This window comes from Corvus moneduloides, chromosome 3 (assembly GCF_009650955.1).
Source record: "Corvus moneduloides isolate bCorMon1 chromosome 3, bCorMon1.pri, whole genome shotgun sequence".
Lineage (NCBI taxonomy): Eukaryota > Metazoa > Chordata > Aves > Passeriformes > Corvidae > Corvus > Corvus moneduloides.
This window is the reverse complement of record NC_045478.1, coordinates 102,921,179-102,935,531: the sequence shown is the minus strand read 5'-3', so window position 1 is coordinate 102,935,531 and position 14,353 is coordinate 102,921,179.

Genomic DNA, 14,353 nt, shown 5'->3' with positions numbered 1-14,353 from the left:
TTCTTGTTCCTGTCGAACATCTTGAGAGGGAGGAAGGTTGTGCTGCGCCAACACAACTCAGCATCCTCTCTGGTTCAGCCTTGGCTGCCACAGGCTGAGTACATTAGGATGAAGTTTGCAGCCATGTGAGTACTGGTGTTTAATTCTTACTTGAGCCAATGAGTCGCTCCTGCAGCCTTGACTGAGTTACTGACAGCAGAGGATCTGATGTGTTTGCCTCAGTCAGGCTCAGCAATTTGGCTGCTGCTGCTCCGTGCATGGATGTGGAGCTGGAGTTTCTGCTGCAGGAACCCTGTCAGCCTGTGCTTGTCACTGAGGAGCAATGCTTGATTTTATTCTCCTGTGTGATGGTCTTGGAAATGATGGGGCAGAGCAGTTCAAGGCTGTGAGTGAGTGGAGTTTGCTGTGTGTTTGTTGATGGTGGAGATGAGATGACCAAACCCCTCCTTTGTGCACACCATTCCTTGGAGACACCCCGCAGGAGGGGACCTCTGGAGGGTTATGTCTCACTGAAGGCAATGCTGGGAAAGCTTGGAAATTGCTTCACCAGGGAGCAGGTAGGAGGGAAATGCTGGTTTTATTAAGGCAGAATTTACTGAAGCTAGTAAATGATCACTTAGCATCTTTATGCTAGGGGCAGGAGAGATTCAGTGAGGGTTTGAGGAATCCTGCCTGTGTGCACTTTTTGCATCCTTTTCTGCTGCCCAGTATGATGCACAGTATGTGCCTGCATGGCAGTAGAAAGCCCCTGCCTGAGCACTCCATCCTCCTAGCCAGAAAAAAAAAAAAAAAAAAAAAAAAAATCTGCCCTCATTTCTGGGAGGGAGCAAGGCTGAAGGGATGGGGGCCAGAATTGTGATGGGTTTAAAAAGGTGGTGTTATTCCTGTGGCACAGGAACACCAGAAAGGTTCTTTATGACTTTAAGGACAGAATTGAGGCTTGATCACCCATCTCCTGCTCTTACTGCTGGCTGTAAAAACCCCCTCAGCCCCTCCAAGATGAGGCATGGTTAAAAAAAATGGGAAAATCACTCAGTAGCCTTTTATTCACACATGGGTGGCAGTGAGATCAGGACCTGCTTTTCCCTGCTTGGCGTCAGCATTGTGCTCTTGTGTGAGGTGTGTGAAAATAGGCACAGTCCTGTAAAATTGATTGCCTCATAATTCATTTTCCATTTCTCCCCTGAGTTCTTGTTTCTGAGAATATCACCCAGGTCCTGTGAGTGGGTCCCTGAGAGCCACCTTGCAAAGCAAGGCAGGCAGCATGTTGGGAGCAAGTGCTGCTTCTGGTTGGGAATTTGCTTTCTCTTTACAAATGGTGACACAGCAGTGTGTGAGACCTGCTCTAAAGCTCTATTCAAGCTAAAACTGTTTGATTCATCCATCTTGCAAGATATTCTGACTTTAGGGTTGGACTTCCAGAGCCAAGAGATTGTTTAACTTTCCATGCTAAGCAGCTCATACACTTTTTTCTTCTTGGTCACACTGGGGATAACTGAATCCCCCTTCTTGTTTTGGCAGATGATTTTCTGAGGCTTCCTATGGCTTTACCTTTCACAGATGTGGCAGCATCCTTTGGGAAAAGACAGATGGAAGGTCCCTCCCCTACCCTCTTGACCCATACAGACTCGGAGTGTTTTGAGCCGAAGCAGTCGTGTGGGAAGTGCAGTGGTGCCTTCTGGTCACAAGATCTGCCAAGGACTCCTTGCAGGGAGGTGTGTTCAAAAGCACAGGCAGGAGCTGACGAGACTGATCCACAAGGGGTGTGGGAAAAGGCAGATGGGGGGAGTGTTTTGGCCTCCAGTCCTGTTTAGCCATGGTGAAGTTGGCTCCCGGCATGTGTACTACCAGCAGCAGGAAGGCCTCTGGGAACTGAAGATGCTGATTCAGTAGGGAGAACAAAAAAGCCTCTGGGAACTGAAGATGCTGATTCAGTAGGGAGGACAAAAATAAAGCCTGCTATCTCTTGGCTGAGCGAAGGAGGGAATCAAAGAGAGATAATAAGTAGCTGAGGGCTGGCTCATTAGCAGGTATCTGCTTTCCTGTGGCCTCTTTGTCTGCCATTCCTGTAGGTACCACAGAGGAGTTACTGATGAGCAGGTTCCAAGTGGTTTGAGGCAGCCTGAGATCAGGAGCTGGTAATCAGAGCCATTTGTTTTCCCAGTGAGCGTGCAGCTGCTGGAAACAAAGTTCAGGTCCTGCTGTGTTCCCAGGAGTGATCCTGGGTGCTGCCAGCCCCTGTCATCCTCCTACTGCTGGGTGCAGTATTAATCTCTCTGCTTAGTCCAGTGCTCGTTTTGCTGAGGGTTCCTTTCCTCTGCTGTCTCCCCTCCTTCAGTTAGGCTCTTGTCCCAGTGGAGCATGAGCTGGAAGAGCAGGCTCCTTTCTTGTCATGCTTTAGCTGTCTTCTGCATCTTTTCCAGTCTTGTCATTCCTCTGACTGGAGGAAAGCAACTTAAAGTCAGTAATTTTTAAGGCATATTGCAGCAGGATGAATGTTTCCAATGACCCTGATGGGCTCCTGGTTAGATTTGGTTGTTATCAGGCAGCAAATCTTCTTGGGAGCCCAGAGCCCAAGATGTCCTGCAGCAATTCCAGCTTGCAACTGGTTCCTTGCTAGAAACAAAGGGCACTGTTGGGGTGGCAAAATTGCGTATTTCAATCACCTGCTGAGCATCTCTAGTTGGTGCTACCCAGGTGGGGAAGCCTGTCATGTGAGCTGTAAGCTGGAGAGAGGAAAAGTAGCAGAACTTACTAAGGAGCAGCCACAAATCCTACTGCTCACTCAGTGACTGAACTGCCCTGCTCTTGGCATCTTTATGGAGTCAGTATCCTGCAATATGTAGAGATGCATTCCCTGGCCTTGGAAGATATCTGAGGTCCTGTTGAATTTGGCTGGATCCAGTCTGGCTTAAACCCTGCCCCGTGAGATGCCCATCTGTTCAGTGTCTTCCTGGGCTGTGCCCAGGAATTTGTCAGACTGAGCAGAGAGCCTGTGAGCTCCTGCTTCAGGGCTGGGTTCATTTCAGTGGCAAGGAAAAATGACCTAAAGGTTTATTCCTGAGGATAAGGATGGCTGTATCTTGGAGGGGAAGAGTTCAGCACAGTACAGAAACTCTTGAAAAAACCTTCATTTGAATCAGAGAGTAAAATTAAAAATGTAACAAACTATTTCTGTTAGATAAATCGCTAAACCAGAGGTTAAATATAATTTGACTCGTATGCCTTGTCTTCACACTTTTGTACCTTAGTTTCTTTGATTGTCTATATATAAGAAGTGACATTGGAGAGCATGGGTTTGTCCTGAAGATTTATTTGTCATGGAGTGATGAAGGAGCTGTCTGGCACTTGCGAGTTTCATATCAAGTTGCGCTTCTGGCAGACGGCAGTGGAGCATTGAAAGAAGATCACATTGTAGAGCAGCACAGTAAGTTGCTATAAGGATGGGCAGAGGTTTGTCTGGGATGCAGGGACTCTGGATAGAGGGGCTGCTGGGTTGTAGGATCTTTCTCTGGTCCATGACACATGGAGGTACAAAATGTCTAGTCAGAGGGTTGGCAGCAGCTTCAATGAGGGCACGTTCAGGTTGGTTGTTAAAATCCAGTGGGGTGATGGAAGAGGAGGCTGGTGTGAAAAACTGAGATACTGGCAGCTGGCTGGGGAGCTGTTTGTGTTTTCAGAGGTCTGAACAAGGTCTGGCAGTTCTGAACCAAGCTTTGGCCTGCTAGCATCCATTTGGAAGCTCTTTTCAAGGCATCTAGCTTTGATGCAGTGTTGTGCATCTGCCTCTATGCTTTGCTCTGTCTTGTAACCCTTCAACACCTGGGACTGAACTTTTGCAGTTACTGACAGCAGCTGGTAGGGACTGGTTTCCAGTGTGAGGCAAGCAGGTGCCGAGGGGCACACTGATGGTTTATGCCTCTTCTCCAAATCCTCCTCAGTTTTCAGCTGTGCTCCCTGAGTGGCGAGGGCTGTGGTGACCATCGGGCCAGGGTGTGGAGTCCAGCTGTTGCTGGATAGCAATCTAGGGTGAAACCCTACTGTGCTGGGGTCTGTGACAGCATCTGGGAGGGAAACTCTGGTGCCCTGGGTGAGCTGTTCCTTCCAGCTGATTTGGCTGAACTCTCATGTGTGTAGCAACAGTAACAATCTTAGAAAGTTTGAGGAGTCCAGTTCCTACTCTGAATTTTGAAGTATGAGGATTTGATGGACAGTCACAAATATGTAACCTTTGTCAGGGAATCTAGGCAGATAAGAAGTTTACAGCTCTGTGGGATGTGTATGAAAACAGTATGTTGTATTTAAGAGAGGATTTGGTTTATTTGGAAGTCCTCTCTGCCTCGAAGTATCACCCACACTTGTAAATAACAACATGGAAGCAGGAGGCAAGACATCGTCTTTTAGACAGGTGTTGTCTCTCCCATTCTGCAGCTGGGGTGGATGAGAGTGATGTCCATGGTCACAGGCCAGAGTGGGAAACAGAGCCCAGGAGCTGGAATTCCTCTTCCTTGACTAATGTCACAACGCCATTTCTTAAACCTTCATTTGGTTGCTGATAAATGTGGTGATCAGCTACAGCTTCAGACACTGAGGGCCTTCTCCTTACAGCTGGAGCAAATTAGGTGCTCATTGTGTCCAGCTGTCCTGTGAGCACTGAAAATGCCAGAGCGATTTTAGCTGCCACAAAGTGACACAGAAGGCTTGTTAGTGCCATCACCCAAACCCCTTTCTCTGCTGTACGAGCATTAGCAAGTGGTCCTCCACACCTTAGCTCCAGGGGCAGAGCAACGTGTACATATGGCTGTTCCCCTCCTATATTTAACAAAGCCGTGATTACATGCCGATATAGAAGGGGCTGATAAGCTGTTTGAGTGCTCAGCAGAGAAATGTCACCAAAATAGTTGTAGTGTTGTTTCTAATTGCAACGGATGAGCAGCCTGGCTCATTAATCCTCCCTATCAGCAGCACATAGCCTGTCTGCACCAGAATAGCCCTGATCTCAGCAAACCTGCATCCAGCCCTGGCCTTCTGTTTTCGACGTATTTGGAAAAGACCAGCTTCCAGCACAGCCCCAAAGGGACTTCCACTTGGCTGGGTTGACCATCCACGGCAGAGACGACCCAGGGTGTGAGGGGTTCTGCGGCGTTTCGGGAGGCTGCCAGGGTGCACACACATGTCTGTGTAACCCTGACCTTAGGCTGAGCAAGAGTGCTGCTTTGGCAGGTGCTGTAGTGCAGGCACTCAGAGAATCATGGAATTGTTAAGGTTGGATAAGTCCTCTAAGACCAAGTCTGACCATCGACCACCACTGGCAAGGGATGAACCATTGCACCGGCATCTCCCATGGCTGAGAGGGTGGTGGGGCTGCTGCCTGTGCAGCAAAAGCACCTGTGTGGTGGGAGCTGCTCTCCCTCACCCCACTGAACAGAGCTGGCATGGCTTTACACTGTCACAGCCTCTGCTTTAGAGCCAGGGGATGCAATTCAGAGAGAACTCTTGGGCAAAGGGCCCATGCTATTGTGTTTCTCCCTTCTCTTTTCCCCCTTTTCTGTTGAACACCTGCACAAAGCTCTCTCAGGGGCTTTAATGAGTGCTGTTGACAAGCCAGGTTTGTGTTTTCTTGCTGTCCTCAGTGACTTCAGTCTAAGCCGTTCTTGCAGAAATTTTCTCCAGAGAGATGTGTGAGCTCCTCTTGAAAACTGCACCTGAGTCTTTAGCAGCACTCAGTTCTGTTGCAATCATCCTGAAATCCTTGTGGTAGGAGCCTGGAGTCAGGAACTACACAGAGCAGAAAGGGAAATCTGGGGTGTGACAGTGGCTCAGGAAACATTACTGCATCAGGATGCAGAGCTCTGCCCACCTGGCGTGGCAGGAGGGAGGAAGGTCATGCAGAGCAGGGCAAGCACAGGTGTGATGGCACCACTGCTTTGGCTGCTAAATGGGGATTTAGTCTTCTGCAGCCGTGTAGTGTGCAGGTCACCAAGTGTTATGCAGGCAGGAGGTTTGCTCTGGGGACAGGCTAATTATGCCTGTTGAAGGCTAGGAGCTTTTTCCTCATCCTTTTTCTTCATTTTAACTATGCATGTTGTGTTGGCTGTGAAGGCTGCAGAGTGGGCAGCATCCTACAGCACACTGCTGAGGTGGGAATGGGTCAGCTGAGTGCTGGCAGCTGCCTGGGGCCACTTGGTCAGTGCCAGCCCATCTCGAGGTGGGCACCTGCAGAGCTGAGCCCTTCTCCACTCACCACCTTGCAAAGAGCATCTTGCAAGCTGTCCAGCCCAGGGTATGCTCAACCTCATGCCCTCCCAGCTGAATTCCTGGGGTGGCTGGGCTGGATGTGGCTGGAAAAACCATTGGGGAATTGAGTAAATAAACTCTTGCTACCTTTGTCCCCCTTTTGCTGGGATGACCACACATTGAACATGATGAAGCAGAGGAACCACGGCTCAGTGCAATCTGTCAGAGTAAAGGTCATGTATGGGTAAACTGGGCAAACGGATTTCTGGATCATCCTAACATCCCAAGGAAGTTTAGTATTTTTGCTTCTTCAGCCTCTCCTATTCTACGTTTCTGTCTGCCAGGTGCCTCCAGTAGCATTCCAGGCACGTGGTGTACACCCACAGAATAAAGATGGTTTGCCTACTGAAATTCTCCTTTGTGTTTCAGCTGGAAACAGTGTTTCTCTTTGCTTCCTTTTTCACCCCTAGGGTGAAAAAAAAAATCAGGCTTTTAATGATTGAAGGGTGAAAAGGATATAACCACCTTGCTGAAAAGTAAGGGAGATGTTGAGAAGCAAAGGATGGCATATACAGGGAAAATTGGGCACAGAAGTGAGAGTCCCCCCTCACATGGATTTGAGGGACAATGACAGGTCTCTGCCAAGTGCTAGGGATTTGGGAACACCACGTTTGGCAGTTCATAGCAGGACCTCTTGACAGGGGATAGAAATAGGTCCTGGGAGCTGGGCTGGAGAAAACCCCACTCCTTTTGCTTCACCCATTTGTTTATGATGTTGGCCTGATTCAGAGAGATGGAAAGAGTGACCAGATAGACAGGGAGGTTCTGCGTGGCCAAAAGTCCACCTTAGTCCCTGCTCTGGGCTCTGGGGACAGCTGGGCTGAGATCAGACACCTGCAGAAGGAGGTGGAGTCATTGTGTGCCCATCCGAGGGTCTGAGAACCTGTCAGATCCCCAGCTTCCCAGGGTGGGTGTGGGGCCAGCTGCCTGAAAGCTGGTTGGGTCCAATTGGCATCCTAATGCTGGGAGACAAGGCTGGATGCCCAGATATCGGCAGCTTTTCCCACCTGAGGTCCTTCTTGTCTTCCCTGCAGCCCTTTTGCCATAAAGGTTAAATTCTGTTTCCTCACGGAGGGTGCTTGGGCACTTTGTCATCACCCTACTGGCTCTGTCTCACTGTGGTTTCCTTGCACTTATCATGAGAAGGCTCAGCTTTCAGCTCCTTGTAATTTGTCTGAACCTGAGCTATTTGAGGCTAAAATTTTCCATGCTGGCTAGGTGCCAAGGCTGAACACCCCTTTATGAACATCTGAAGCTCATTTAATCTATTTCCATTGTATTTGTAGGTAATTCTCTTTTAACTTTAACTGGTGAGAATGCTTGGAATAAGATGTTCTGATTTTATTCATGAGGAAGATTAAAATAATTTAAATTTCATTAGGAAAACTATTAATTTCATTAACAGCAAGACATTGCATAGAATGCATAATTCTCCTAAGGCTTTTGTTTAGAAAACAATTGAAAAGAAACCTTTTGATAAGGTCAGAGTGTGTCACTTTGACCTTTTTGGTGATGAAGCCGCTCAATTGCTCGCCCCAAAAAAGGGCTTCATCTTCTGAATGCACATCAAAAATGAAATGAAGTTGCTGGTTGAAAGAAGTGCTTTGACTTTCCTCAAAACATTGTGGTCATCTGTGAAGGAACCATCTCTTAAATGGCTTGATGTAGGTAGTTTTTGAAAAGATTGTGTTTCTTCTGAAAAGGAATGTCAATATTTCCTGGTGGATAATAATCCCAAATAGTAAATGTGAGAGAGAGGGGAGCTTTGTCTGCCTGACTTGGTTGTTTCACAGTCTTTGAAGCCCCCTGAGGGTGTGGAGGTGCCTCGCCAGGGGCTTATGTGGGTGGCCAGCAGGAGCACCGGGGCACAGCCCCTGCCTCCACTGCCCACATCACGAGTGCTGACATCCTGAAATGTGGCTGCTGCTCTTCCAGCGGAATCCAAGGTGTCACTTGTGGTTGGAACCCAATAGAAGTGTCCAGCCTGGCCATGGTGGGAGGGAAAACACAACAAGGGGCTCCTGTGTTGGGTTTGTATTGTCTTCAGGCAATTTGTCCCACAGCACGGGCTCTGCAGTCGTACTACTGCTAAACCAGACTTCATGGGGCTGTGGGTGGGAAAGGAAAAGGGGAAAATCCTGTGTCAGTGCTGGACAGCACTTGCAAGGCTGCTGTGCCCTGCCTGGAGGATGTTGGCAATGTATTTTTTCTACCATGTCTATCCGGTGGCAAAGGGGAGTACAAATAGACACAAATCTCTGAATTGGGTCTTAATGTGTAGGCGAAACTCTCTTTATGGAAAATAATGATGTATTTTCATGCTCATGAGAGATCTTAAAAATAATATTGACTTACAGAGGCTCCCCAGAGTTTCAGGATTTCCCAAACTACTACTTCAGTCTCTTTATTCTGCCAGCCTGTGAGGGAAGTGAAGCTTCCCTTTTAGATGACGGTTTCTAACAACAAACTCTATGCAGGTATTGCTCTTCTTCCTTCCTAATGCTTGTCTGATCCCCTCTGGGGGAGCACTTAGACTGGAAGCACTCAGCTGTCTTTGCTGGGAAAATCCTTCACTTGATACCCTGAAAGTGCAAGAGAAGGGCTTATGGGAGTTTTGTGTTTGTAGTCTTGACAAGTGAACTGCTCATTTGCTGTTGAGCTGAGACATGTTTGGAGCTGGACATTCCGTGTTGGATATCCCTGTGAGGGTCCAGCCCAGCTGGGGGGCCTGGACACTGTCCACTCCAAGCCAATATCAAGAGCAAAGCACGGAGCCAGTGGTGCTGCTGTGGTTGTAGCAATGCTGTGCTCACACTCTGAGGGATGTGAGCTCCTGACACACGTTCTGAACTGGGGCTGCCCTCCAGCCAGGGTAGTAGTTACAGCTGGGACTGGTCTCCTTGACCTGGGAATCTCAACTTGCACCTATGTCAGGGAAGGGTTTCTTATTTCTGCTCCTCTTTCTGGGCAGAAAGGCATTTATGTGCTGAAGTGTGGCCTTAATTCTCACGCTCAGCATTCCCTCTGTAGGATGAGGGAAGGGAATTACATCTCAGGGCTCAGTTCTGCTTGCAGAAAATGTGGATGGAAGAAGATAGTTTGGAAGTCCTTCAGGAGAAGCTGTGGCCTAAGGAGCAAATCATGGAACCACGGAATGGTTTATGTTGGAAGGGATGTTAAAGATCATCTATTTCCACTCCTGCCTTGGTGCACTTCTCTGGATTCACCCTGAAAACACTTGGTGTGCTGCATGTGGTGTCAGGGTGGGAATGCTTGTTGTTAGAGCAGGGACATTCAGAGGTGCAGCAAAGGGGTTTAACTATTCCCTAGGGATGGTTGGTGCTGAATTAAAGGAGGCTTGGTGTTTAACATAGTCAAGAAGGGAAGAAAGCAACACGTGGAAGTTGGTTTCTCTGTGATAAAGGAGAACAAGCAGTAAAAGCTGGTAGAAAGACCCACAATACACTGTGAGAAAATCAGCCCAAAATGCACTGGAAAGAACAAAATGGCAAAATTGTTCATAATTATGGTAAGACCATTACCCTGTGGAGAACCTGCCATCTAAGGCTGAGTTAGAAGCAAGCAAATTATGCCTCAAAGGGCTTTTAATATTTTAGTAATTCAGACATATATATTATTTAGTTGGTAATTTACCTCTTACTTCTTATAAAAGCATCAGCACCTTTTTTGCAGGACAGGTATCAGGGACATTGGTTACATTTCACACAGATAACTCCATTGATGAGGTAAAAGGTATTATTTTAAACAACTTTTCAGCAACTTTTCTTTATTAAAATGAAAATTTCAGAATTTTGTGTCTTGTATGCACAGTTTCAGTTCTGCATGGACAATACCAGGGTTGACTCCTCTGAATTATTTTGTAGAGGTTTGTAGCATTTTTTGAAAGTTGCTAGCAAAATTTTTACAGACCTGTGATCACAGCATTTAAACAATCTAATTTACTCAAAAGCATTCTTGCAATTAGCAGTTTGAGCAAATTTTTAGGGATAAACCCACTTTGAAACGTCATATTTTCCTTTTTACTGCCTTGGGGCTGAAGTCCCCAAAGTTTCTGAGCTTCTGCAAAGTGAAACCCTCTCAAATGGCTGATCTCAAAGTCCTGTGGATGCTGCCTGAAGCAAGGACCTGGAAATTTTGATTCTCTTTTCACACACCTGGTTCCTCTTGCTCCTCTCCCCAGGTTCTCTGTTCTTTAAATGGAAACTCTGAGATAAGAATCTTTCCCTTTTCCCTTTTCCCTTTTCCCTTTTTTCCTTTTCCCCCTTCCCCTCCCCTCCATATTATGTTTTAACCACTTGATTATCCTGTTCCAGGCAGGATGCAGTATTTCTCAGAAGAGGTGGTCCTTTTTTTCTTCCTTATCAGCCCCACTTTAACCCAGAAAATAAATCAGTGAAAGTTCAGATTCCAATCTAGTTATCAAAATCACAGTGTTGGAGTTATTACAAAATATATGTGCCTCTCTGTACCCATGCTTTCAAAATTATTCACTAACATTGGCAGTTCGAGCCAAAATCTGTGTGTCTGTTTGAAAATGGATACTTATAAATCCAAGTTTTAAGCCTTACCATGTTTAGCACCAGCTTTTTATCACTTGCTTTTAGCCCCTGACTCCATGGGTGGTGGTGACCCTCAGTCATGCCCACAATTTGACCCACCTCAATCCACTGACTGTATTTTTCCCACTACTGGAAGTTCATCCTGTTTATTTTGCACTTGCTCGGCTTTCTTCCTTCATCATCTTCTCCTTACCTGATCCTGAGGTTGGATGCCACAGAAATAATCCTCCACAAACACTTAGCCAGCCTGTTTTCTGTCCTCCTAATCACAGACTAGCTGGATGATTGACTAATTTTATTTCAAGCTTATTCAGTAAGCCTTTAAAGGATTTCTTTTCGAATGCAAATAAGGGGATAATTATTCAATGTAATTATTTTATTAACATACTTTGCAGCATTTTTTACCTTAACTGTTTTGAGGTTTTCTTATACTTACTGCACTACAGTCCTGATGGCAATGCTGGGTTTTGAAATTCCAAAGAATAACTTAAATTAACTTCTAATCAGAAAGAAGTAAACCTTATGCCTGACTTCTAAGCTACTCTGACCTGACAAATTCAGTTTCTGAAGCACCTTGTTCCTATGCTCTCCTCCCTCCCTAATGGACGTCATGGTCTTTAAGTTTCTCCCTGAGAAACTGATTTGGTGTTGAGTTGGGGTGTTAACTCTGGATCTCCTGCTGACCATGTGGCCCAGCAGAAGGGTGGCAGGGTAAGTCCATCTCTATTGTCAGGTCACTTCTTAGATCCAGTCCAGCTAGGTAGTTTCCCAAAACTGAGAGATACCTGTGGCATATGAGAAATATGCCAGCAGTGAATGGATTTCAGCACCACTAAAGCCCAGCTGGAGGCTGGAACTTGCAGTCCTCTACTCAAATATGCTTTTTTCTTTTTTTAATGTGTAAGAAATTTAATGATTGGCAGCTCAGTCTTCACAGTTTCAATTTAAAGGCACTGCTGTTCCTGGTCTGTATGCATGGGCAGGGAAACTGAGCTACTGCCAGCCTGAAGGAAGTTCTTTAGCAGCAACACTCTTGCAGTGATCACTTGCAGTCTGAGTATTCCATAAAAATAACAAACAAATCTGCTGCCAGAATCTATAGAAGCCTTTTCATAAATCCTGAAGCAAACTGGGGCCATAGTAATTGCTGCCAGGCAGGACTGAATAGTGCTTCTCAGTGGCATAAAATTTGGGGTGAGAAAAGCTGAATTAAATACCTCAAAAGAAGCAAATTGAAGACATTTAAAGAGTAAGTAGCCTTCTGGATAATAAGCAGAACCACGATCCTCTCTCCTTATCTGTCCCTTGTTGATAACAAAGCGGGGACTTGGTTATGGGAACATAGGTTATGGCTGAGATTGCTCAAGAAATAACATTTTCTAACTGATCGGAAAGAGAGGAAGTGGGCAGTTGTGAATGGAAATTCCCATCAGAGGAAACGATGGGTTGATAGAATTGTTATGCAGAGCTTACAAAGTGACTCGGAAACAGCCTTGAGTCTGGGACATCTGTACCTTGCCCGAAAATGTCTGCACCAGATACTGTGATAAATGTTCTAGTTCATCCTAACGTAATGTTGGGTCTTCCCAAGAGATCCTGACATTCCCGATGCTTTGCCTCGCAAAGGGGGGTGCTCAGTGAGGATGAGATGCTGTTTTATGCACATATGAAGTGTCAATGCTGAGTTACCAAAGTCTGTGTCACCATGTCCTCAGCCTGTTGTTCCCTGCCAGGTTTGAGGACATTCCTGACTTGAACCTCGGTGACACCAGAACGGTGAGATGTGGCTCCTGTGCTGCCTCTGCTCTTGGCAAGCTGTGTTCCCCAGGCCTACAGACCTGGAGCCCCAAAGGCAGCAGGAATCCAGCCTTTCGTTAGAAATGTGGTATGAACTTGGAGTAAAGATGAAATTAAATGGGAATTAAAATGCTTAAAACACTGGATGTGACGTCAAACTAAATAGTCATCGAGTGGTGTGAAATACAGTCTCATCATAAACCCATGTCTTATCTAATTAGATGTAATAGGATCAGAATATAACAATATCAGTAAATTACAATAATTGCAGGAAAGTGTGAATCATAGCACAGCTAAAGCTCATGAAACTTGGTGTCAGTTTTCATGCATTCATTGCTGGAAGTGGCTAAAGCAGCAGCTGTGGTGAAACACTCCTGACAGAGAGGGATGGGTGACTTTCATGGGGCTGGGTTTGGGGTTTTGGTTGTACACCAGTTCCCTGTTTCCAGAAAACAGGGAGCTGGCTTCCTTGGGAGGGTCTCCAAACTGACTTTTTCTTTTCCAAAGCATGGGTTTCTGGCTGTGGCTAGGCAGAGCTGGGAGCATCCGTCATCTCCCTTCAGGTTCTCGTGATCCCGAGTCCCCGTCTTCCCCTGCTTGGTGGAGACCAAACAGGTAAATATGCAGGGTGAAGCACCCCTGAGCTTATACCAGGTTTTCCTGGAGGGTTACAACAGGGTATGACCAGAGAGTGAGGAGTACTCACCTTCTTCTTCCCCTTTCAATGGGGGGGAGGAGATCCTGCTCTTCATGGCAGAGGAGCTGTGCTGTTTCCAGCTGGAATGCCGAGGGTGCCTCTGGCTCCACATGTGCCAGTATCCATGGTGAAAGTGCTCCTGTGAACAAGATGTGTCAGGGCTGATGGTACAGGCATTTCCCACCCCTGGGTGGGTGAGGCAGATGCTGGCTGGAGGGAGCTCCGTGTGGAAGTCACTAAAGCAAAATTTGGGTGATGGCTGCTCCCTGCTGAAGAGGCAGGGAGACCTTCTGACCAAACACCAAGTAATGGGGCAGAAAGGTCAGGATATTATCTTTTAATTTCAGCAATTGGTAGCAAAGTTTCCAAGGGTGAGAACACTTTAGAAACTTTTTGGTGAATATTTCTGTTTTGGCTTGCTTGGTGGATGCATTTGTTCAGTTCCTTCTTGCTGTCTGAGCTCCTAAAGGCTTGTAGGGCCTGACTAAGAAGGAACGAGACAGATTTGTGGATGCTGGGACTTTTTCCTAACATGGTGGTGTGATTGTGGAGCAATAACTTTGGAAAGAGTGGATGTCAGCATTTGGCCTTGACAGTTATGTGCCTGTGTGTGAAAAAAGCAGCATTCTTAGGGAAAGAGGAGTGAGAGAACCAGGAGTTGTTAAGGAGAACCACAAAGCCAGCAACCAGAGTGATGAGACCATTATGTCTGAGGGTAATATGGCTCCTGGGAAAGGTTTCAGCAACTGATTAATTTTCTGCTTATGCAGAGATGGCTTTTGGGTCCTGCCAGTGGTCGATAAAACACATCCATTGCTTCGTGAAGCCGAAGTTTTCCAAGTCTCTGAGTGAGGCTCTGTGGGTCTGATGTGTGTTGGGTCATGTGGGGCTCAGTCCATGTGTGTTCCTGCTGATCAAGACATCCTGCATTTCATGCACTCAGGCTGGCTTATGTCCTCAAAGACACTCTGAAGCTGTTTGC